This window comes from Ailuropoda melanoleuca, unplaced genomic scaffold (genome assembly GCF_002007445.2).
Source record: "Ailuropoda melanoleuca isolate Jingjing unplaced genomic scaffold, ASM200744v2 unplaced-scaffold9239, whole genome shotgun sequence".
NCBI lineage: Eukaryota > Metazoa > Chordata > Mammalia > Carnivora > Ursidae > Ailuropoda > Ailuropoda melanoleuca.
This window is the reverse complement of record NW_023254702.1, coordinates 41,857-51,651: the sequence shown is the minus strand read 5'-3', so window position 1 is coordinate 51,651 and position 9,795 is coordinate 41,857. Positions and strand designations below refer to the sequence as shown.

At 44.1% G+C, this 9,795-nt stretch overlaps 1 pseudogene; it reads left to right on the top strand.

Annotated features, from left to right (window-relative positions):
- Nucleotides 1-8,673: 8,673 nt before the first annotated feature.
- Nucleotides 8,674-9,795, top strand: part of LOC117800945 — a 24,793-nt pseudogene continuing 23,671 nt past the window's right edge.

The window sequence follows — 9,795 nt, the reverse complement described above, 5'->3', positions numbered from 1 at the left end:
AGGAAGGGACTCTCACCCATGGTGCTTTTCTAGCCTGGGGCAGTTCACCTGGCTGGTGAGGCGAGTCTCATTGCCGGGCAGCGGGCATGAACATGGTGCTCTGCACGGTGACCACATTGTGCAGGTGTGGCCCTGCCACCCTATGTGCCACTGCCTTCTACCTGTACTGGTCTTGCCTGCCAGGGCCTGCTGCTTCCACAAGTTGTAGTAGGTAGGGTGAGGAGTAGTGGTGCCTGGAGCTTGGCAGCCTTGATGACAAGCACCTTCACGGGCACACTAGCTGGGCTCTCACCAGTGATGTTGTATGCCATCCAGATGAGCTCATAGTGCTGCTATTTCTTCACACCTACAGATGGAAGGAAACAGGGGTCAGCTGGCCCAGGACCACCTCCCTCTCTTGGAACCACAACANTGGGGGTCAGTTGGCCCAGGACCATCTCCCTCTCTTGGAACCACAACAAGGGGCTGCGGGGCAGGCCGTGGGTGTCACGAGAGGGTTGCTGGAACATTCTCCTCCTCCTTCCCTGACCCCAGCGTAACAGCCAACCTGCACTGCAGCAGACCATCCCACTCGGAGCTCACGGTAAAGTGGCAGCAGGTCACTTATAAGGCCACCTTAACTAACACTTAAATAAAAATCTGAAAAGAAATAACAAAGAAAAACCTTATGGACAATACATTTAGAACAACGTCTATTTACTGAAAAAAACCCACGTAATAACCAGACTGCCCAGTTCAGACCCACGTTGGCCAAGCGTCAACTGCAATACTGGAAATCCTAGCCAGAGCAATTACACAAGAAAAATAAATCAATAAAAGGCATCCAAACTGGAAAACAAGAAGTGAAGGTCACTCTTTTCAGATGACATATTATATGGAGAAAACCCTAAACACAACCACAAATAACTATTGAACAAATTCAGTAAAATGGAAGGGTACAAAATGCATAAAAATCTGTGCTCCCTCATTTCAAACTCTATTACAAAGCTCTACTGATTGCAGGCATATTGGCATCAAAGCAGACACACAGATCACCAGAACAGAAGACAGAGCCCAGAAGTAAACCCACACATCTACGGTCTAGTATTTATGACAAGGAGCCAAGAATATACAAGGGGGAAAGGACAGTCCCTTTACTAAGCAGTGCTAGAAAACCTGAACAGACCCATGCAAAAGAATGAATCCGCACCACTATGTTACATTTGACACAAACATTAACTCAAAATGAATTCAAGATTTGAATATAAGACCTGAAGCCTTACAACTCTTCACAGGAAACACAGGGACAAAGATGTCCTACATAGTTCTCCGGCGTGATTTTTTTTTTTTTTGATCATGTTTCAAAATCCAAGGCAATAAAAGCAAAAGTAAATAAGCGAAGCTACAAGAAACTAAAAAGATCCTGCCCAAACAAGAAAATCACCAACCAAATAAAGAGGCAATGTACCACCTGGGAGAAAAGATTTGCTACTCATAAATCTGATAAAAGGTGACTTTCCAATGTTCATAGCAGCATTGTCCACAATAGCTAAATCGTGGAAGGAGCCAAGATGCCCTTCAACAGATGACTGGATTAAGAAGATGTGGTCCATATATACAATGGAATACTACTGAGCTATCAGAAAGAATGAACTCTCAACATTTGCTGCAACATGGATGGCACTGTAGGAGATAATGTTAAGTGAAATAAGTCAAGCAGAGAAAGACAATTATCATATGATTTCTTTCATCTATGGAACATAAGAACTAGGATGATCAGTAGGGGAAGAAAGGGATAAAGAAAGGGGCGGTAATCAGAAGGGGGAATGAAACATGAGAGACTATGGACTATGAGAAGGAAACAAAAGACTTCAAGAAATAAGGGGGTGGGGGAATGGCATAGACTGGTGATGGATAGTAAGGAGGGCACGTATTGCAAGGTGCACTGGGTGTTATACGCAACTAATGAAGCATCCAACGTTGCATCAGAATCCGGGGATGTACTGTATGGTGAAGAACATAATATAAGAGAAAAAAAAAAAACCATGCCCATGAATGTAGGTTACGGGAGATTACTGACTCAATGAAACATTCCAATATCAGAATCATCGGCATCCCTGAGGGGGTGGAGAAAAACAGAGGTCTAAAAGATATATTTGAAGAAATTGTAGCTGAAAACTTCCCTAATCTAGTGAGGGAAACAAACATTTGTGTCCAAGAGGCAGAGAGGACTCCTGCCAAGCTCAACCATGACAAACCTATGCCACGTCACGTCATAGTGCAATTTGCAAATATTAGATCCAAGGATACAGTATTGAAAGTGGCCAGGGCAAAGAAATTTCTCACGTACCAAGGNTACCAAGGCAAAGGTATCAGGATTACGTCAGACCTGTCTACAGAGACCTGGAATGAGAGAAAGGCTTGGGGGGGCATTTTTAAAGCTCTTTCAGAGAAAAACATGCAGCCAAGGATCCTTTATCCAGCAAAGCTGTCATTCAGAATTGATGGAGAAATAAAGACGTTCCAAAATCGCCAGTCATTAAACAATTTCGTAACCACAAAAACAGCCCTACAGGAGATATTAAGGGGGGTTCTATAAAGGTAAAAAGGCCCCAAGAGTGATAGAGAGCATAAAGTCACAACCGATACAAACAAAGACTTTACTGGCAATATGGCATCATTAAAATTCTATCTCTCAGTTTTCAGTGTCAATATAAATGGTTTAAATGCTTCCATAAAATGCCACAGGGTTGCAGATTGGATAAAAAGACATGACCCATCCATTTGCTGTCTACAAGAGACTCTTTGAACCCAAAGATGCATTCAGACTTAGAGTAAGGGGATGGAGTACCATCTTCCACGCAAATGGACCTCAAAAGAAAGCTGGAGTAGCAATTCTCATATCAGATAGACTGGATTTTAAACTAGAGGCCATAGAGAGAGATACAGAAGGGCACTATATTATTCTTAAAGGAAGTATTCAACAAGTGGATATGACAATTATTAATATATATGCCCCCAACAGGGGAGCAGCAAGATACACAAGCCAACTCTTAACCAAAATAAAGAGACATATAGATAAGAACACAGTAATAGTAGGGGACCTCAACACCCCACTATCAGAAATAGACAGAACACCCTGGCAAAAACTAAGCAAAGAATCAAAGGCTTTGAATGCCATACTCGACGAGTTGGACCTCATAGATATATATAGAACACTACACCCCAGAACCAAAGAATACTCATTCTATTTTAACGACCATGAAACATACTCAAGAAGAGGCCATGTTCTGGGTTACAAAAAAGGTCTCAACCGATACCAAAATATTGAAATTATCCCCTGCATATTCTCAGACCACAACGCTCTGAAATTGGAACTCAACCACAAGGAAAAACCTGGAAGAAACTCAAACACTTGGAGGCTAAGAACCATCCTGCTCAAGAATGACTCGATAAACCAGGAAATCAAAAAACAAATTAAACAATTTATGGAGACCAACGAGAATGAATACACAACGGTCCAAAACCTATGGGATACTGCAAAGGCAGTCCTAAGGGGGAAATACATAGCCATCCAAGCCTCACTCAAAAGAATAGAAAAATCTAAAATGCAGTTTCTATATTCTCACCTCAAGAAACTNTAAACTCAAACACTTGGACACTAAGAACCATCCTGCTGAGGAATGACTCGATAAACCAGGAAATAAAAAATCAATTTAAACAATTTATGGAGACCAACGAGAATGAAAACACAACGGTCCAAAACCTATGGGATACTGCAAAGGCAGTCCTAAGGGGGAAATACATAGCCATCCAAGCCTCACTCAAAAGAATAGAAAAATCTAAAATGCAGTTTCTATATTCTCACCTCAAGAAGCTGGAACAGCAACAGAGGAACAGGCCTAATCCACTCACGAGGAGGCAACTGACCAAGATTAGAGCAGAAATCAATGAATCAGAAACCAGAACTACAGTAGGGCAGATCAACCAGACTAGAAGCTGGTTCTTTGACAGAATCGATAAAATTGACAGATCACTGGCAAGACTTATCCAAAAGAAAAGAGAAAGGACCCAAATTAATAATATTATGAATGAAAAAAGAGAGGTCATGACCAACACCATTGAAATTGGCAGGATTATTAGAAATTTTTATCAACAGCTATATGCAAATAAACTAAGCAATCTGGAAGAGATGGAGGCCTTTCTGGAAACCTATAAACTACCAAGACTGAACCAGGAAGAAATAGATTTCTTAAATAGGCCAATTAACTATGAAGAAATTGAGTCAGTGATAAACAACCTTCCAAATAATAAAACTCCAGGCCCAGACGGTTTTCCTGGGGAATTCTACCAAACATTCAAAGAAGAAATAATACCTATTCTCCTAAAGCTATTTCAAAAAATAGAAACAGAAGGAAAGCTACCAAACTCATTCTATGAGGCTAATATTACCTTGATCCCCAAACCAGGCAAAGACCCCCTCAAAAAGGAGAATTACAGACCGATTTCTCTAATGAATATGGATGCCAAAATCCTCAACAAGATCCTTGCTAATAGAATCCAACAGTACATTAAAAGGATTATCCATCATGACCAAGTGGGATTCATACCTGGGATGCAAGCATGGTTCAACACTCGCAAATCAATCAATGTGATACATCATATCAACAAGAAAAGACTCAAGAACCATATGAATCCTCTCAATTGATGCAGAAAAAGCATTTGACAAAATACAGCATCCTTTCCTGATTAAAACCCTTCAGAGCGTAGGAATAGAAGATATATTTCTCAATCTCATAAAAGCCATCTATGAAAAGCCTACTGCAAGCATTATTCTCAATGGGGAAAAGCTGGAAGCCTTTCCCTTAAGATCAGGAACATGACAAGGATGCACACTCTCGCCACTATTATTCAACATAGTACTAGAAGTCCTTGCAACAGCAATCAGATGAAAAAAGGGATAAAAGGTATCCTAATTGGCAAAAAAGAAGTCAAATTGTCTCTCTTCGCAGATGAGATGATACTCTATATGGAAAACCCAAAAGAATCCACGCCCAAACTACTAGAAGTTATAGAACAATTCAGTAATGTGGCGGGATACAAAATCAATGCTCAGAAGTCAGTTGCATTTCTATACACGAATAACGAGACTGAAGAAAGAGAAATTAGGGAATCCATCCCATTTACAATAGCACCAAAAACCATACGTTACCTTGGAATTAACTTAACCAGAGACGTAAAGGACCTATATTCTAGAAACTATAGATCACTTTTGAAAGATATTGAGGAAGACATAAAAAGATGGAAAAATATTCCATGCTCATGGATCGGAAGAATAAACATAGTTAAAATGTCCATGATAACCAGAGCAATCTACACTTTCAATGCTATCCAGATTAAATACCGAGGACATTTGTCAAAGAACTGAAACAAATAGTCCTGATAATTTGTATGGAACCAGAAAAGGCCCCGAATCTCCAAGGAACTGTTGAAAAGGAAAAACAAAGCTGGGGGCATCACAATGCCGGATTTCGAGCTGTACTACAAAGCTGTGATCACAAAGACAGCATGGTACTGGCACAAAAACAGACACATCGAACAATGGAACAGAATAGAGAACCCAGAAATGGACCCTCGGCTCTTCAGGCAATTAATCTTTGATAAAGCAGGAAAAAACATCCGGTGGAAAAAAGACAGTCTCTTCAATAAATGGTGCTGGGAAAATTGGACAGCTACATGCAAAAGAATGAAACTTGACCACTCTCTCACACCATAAACAAAGAAAAACTCCAAATGGATAAAAGACCTCAATGTGAGACAGGAATCCATCAAAATTCTAGTGGAGAACATAGGCAGCAACCTCTATGACATCGGCCAAAGCAACCTTTTCATGACACATCTCCAAAGGCAAGAGAAAGAAAATATAAAATGAACTTATAGGATTTCATCAAGATAAAAAGCTTCTGCACAGCCAAGGAAACAGTCAAAAAAAGTAAGAAGCAGCCCACAGAATGGGAGAATATATTTGCAAAGGACACTACAGATAAAGAACTGGTATCCAAGATCTACAAAGATCTTCTCAAACTCAATGCAGGAGAAACAAATAAACAAATCATAAAATGGGCAGAAGATATGAACAGACACTTTTCCAATGAAGACATACAAATGGCTAACAGACACATGAAAAAATGTTCAAAATCATTAGCCATCAGGGAAATTCAAATCAAAACCACACTGAGATACCACCTTACGCCAGTTAGAATGGCAAAGATAGACAAGGCAAGAAACAACAATTGTTGGAGAGGATGTGGAGAAAGGGGATCCCTCCTACATTGTTGGTGGGAATGCAAGTTGGTACAGCCACTCTGGAAAACAGTGTGGAGGTCCCTTAAAAAGTTAAAAATTGAACCACCCTATGACCCAGCCATTGCACTACTAGGTGTTTACCCCAAAGATACAGACGTAGTAAAGAGAAGAGCCATAAGCACCCCAATGTTCATAGCTGCATTGTCCACAATAGCCAAATCATGGAAGGAGCCGAGATGCCCTTCAACAGATGACTGGATTAAGAAGCTGTGGTCCATATATACAATGGAATATTACTCAGCTATCAGAAAGAACGAATTCTCAACATTTGCTGCAACATGGACGGCACTGGAGGAGATAATGCTAAGTGAAATAAGTCAAGCAGAGAAAGACAATTATCATATGATTTCTCTCATCTATGGAACATAAGAACTAGGATGATCAGTAGGGGAAGAAAGGGATAAAGAAAAGGGGGGTAATCAGAAGGGGGAATGAAACATGAGAGACTGTGGACTATGAGAAAAAAACTGAAGACTTCAGAGGGGAGGGGGTGGGGGAATGGGATAGACTGGTGATGGGTAGTAAGGAGGGCACGTATTGCATGTTGCACTGGGTGTTATACGCAACTAATGAAGCATCGAACTTTACATCGGAATCCGGGGATGTACTGTATGGTGATTAACATAATATAATAAAAAAAATCATAAAAAAAAACCAAATTATAAATACAAGACTCTATATATGTAACTTAGAGGAGCCAAGAGAGAAGAATAACCTACAGGACCATGTCCATACAATATATCCATAAAGAGACCCTTCCAACCCAATCCATCTCCCCACCATCCAAGCAACAGCCCTTGCTGCTGTGGCCACCGCTAATATACCACCCACTCCCTCTTCCATCTCTGCCTAGGACCATACTGCTGCTGCCCTCGCCACCTGGTGACAACTCACATTCCTTGCCCTCACTGCTGCCTGGGACTCAGAGCCCTAACCAACCATGCCATCCTCTTAGCCGCCAGGGAACCTACGAAGCCACGGCCTTTGATGTCACTGCGCAGCTACAATGCACGTGCCACTGTCACCTGGGCCCCTGACCTCACTGATGCGCCACCACCGTCAACGCCACGGAAATCAACACCCACGCCACAGCACGACCACGTAACTCCCCATCCACAGAACTCCCCACCGCTGCTGTCACCACCCTCACCGCCCCTTGCATCGCAGCCCAAGCCACTTGGGAACTCACCATCGCCCTTGTTGCTGCTGCCTCCTCTGCCGCCGCTGCCTCCACAGGCGCCGCAGCCACCTCCAGTGCCGAGGCTGAATCCGTTGATGCCGCCTTCAATGCCAGAGGCGGTGCACCACTGACGTCAGAGGGAGGCACCTCCTCCAGAGCCACAGGAGCTGGGGCTCCCTCCAACATGGAGTGCTCTTCAGTCGATGCCCCTACACTAAGGCCACTGGTGCTGCCTCCAGCAACGCCGCTGCTCCCGCTGACTCCATGGAAACCGAGGACACCTCCAGCGATGCTGCTGCCGATGACTCCAACAATGTTGCCGAAGACTCCAGCGCTGCCATCAATGTCCACGCTGGAGTCCGCGAAGCAACGAAATGAGGGGAAGCGTCCGGCGTGAGGGGCTTGGCGCCGCCCCCAGCGTGCGGGGCCCCGCCCCTTGCCTGCGTGGCGCCTCTGCCAGCCACGCTTCCATTGTCGGCCCTGCTGCATCATGTGTGGTGGGCACCGCCTCCAGAAAGAGCAGTGCCTCGGGAGCCTCCAGCAGGGGCGCCACAGCAAGCACCTCTGGCAGGACGCTGCATCTATGGTCGCCCCCACAGCCTCCAGTGTGAAGAGTGCTGCCTCCACCACGGCGGGCACTGGACCCAGGAAGGACGCTGATGCAGGAGCCGCCTCCAGTTAGAGCGCTGTCGCCTGCAGCTCTGGCAAGAACGCTGCTTCCGTGGTCTGGCACCGCCTCCAGCATGCGGCCCCGGCGCTGCCTGCAAGGTCCGTGTAGGCCTCCAGCTCAGCGGGCCCCGGATCCATGGATGCCCCTGCTGTCTCCACTGTGTCAGGCGCAGCCTGCAGTGCCACCATCAACACCACCACCATCAGGTGCAGCTTAGGCATCCAGGGCGGCAGCGGATTTGATGGCTGTGTCCACAGGGTGACGGCGATGACAACGGCAGCGGGAGCCATGATTTCTTCAGTGGCTAGTGCAAACGGTGAGTTCTGAGGTGACAAGGGTGGCTGCAGCAACAGTGGTGCGGTCCGAGGTGTTTCTGGCGGTGGCGTGTCACTAACATCAGGGGCAGCCGCTTGTGGGCGGTGTAAGCAGCGTGGATGACATCAGAGGCTAGAGCTGTTAGTTCTGTTAGGGCAGTGCCATGGCGGCAGTGTCCTGGCTGAGAATGGTGATTTTGGCAGTGGGGACAGTGGAGGTGAGGGCGGTGAGCAGCTGTGGGAAGGGTGGTGAGGTCTGTGGCATTTCTGGCGGTTGCTGCATCAATGACCTCAAGGGCTGTGTCAGCGGAAGCTTGATCCCCCTCCATTCGCCAGTATATCAGGTGCCATCAGCGACGATGGGGTTTTGGGTTGGTGAGTTCTGGGGCGGCAACACCAGCAAGGTGACCGGCGGTGGCAGCAAGGGTGCCCGTGTGGCAAGGGCACACCAAATCTTCTTTATGGATACATTTCTCCACGGATGTGTAATTGTAGGTTATTGTTCTCTCTTGGCTCCTCTAAGTTATGTTATGTATATATATAGTTTTGTATTATAATTTGTATTATAGACGATGTACATTTTATATATTTAAATATTATGTTTTATATGTTATATTAATTGCTAAATATACTGCTGCAATGAAAATGGAGGTCTAAATATGTTTTCAAATAGGTATTTTCATTTTGTTTCGTTAAAAGCTAAGAAGAGAAGTTACCGGATTATAGGGTAGTTCTCTTTTTAATTTTTCTTTTGTTTGCGGAGGCTGCATACTGTTTGCCACAGTCTGTGCACCTCCTTACTTACCCACCAACAGTGCACCAGGGATCCCTTTCCTTCACATCTTAGCTAACGTTTCTTATTTCTGTCTTTCTGATACTGAGCCTTCTAAGCAGCGTAAGGTGATACCTCAGTGTTGTTTCGATTTGCGTTTCCCTGATGATTATTGATGTGGAGCACCTTTTCACGGAACTGTTGATGTCTCTGTGTCTTCTCTGCACAATGTCCATTTGGAAAATCCTTCCACTTTGTTTGTATTTTGTTGTTGTGATTGAGTTGTAGGAATTCATTCTATATATTGGAAAGTCACCTTTTATGACTTATGAGTAGCAAATCTTTTCTCCCAGGTGGTACATTGCCTCTTTATTTAGTTGGTGATTTTCATGGTTGGACANAGTACATTGCCTCTTTATTTAGTTGGTGATTTTCATGGTTGCACAGGAGTTTTTTAGTTTGTTGTAGTTTTGCTTATTTACTTTTGCTTTTATTGCCTTGGCTTTTGGAGCAT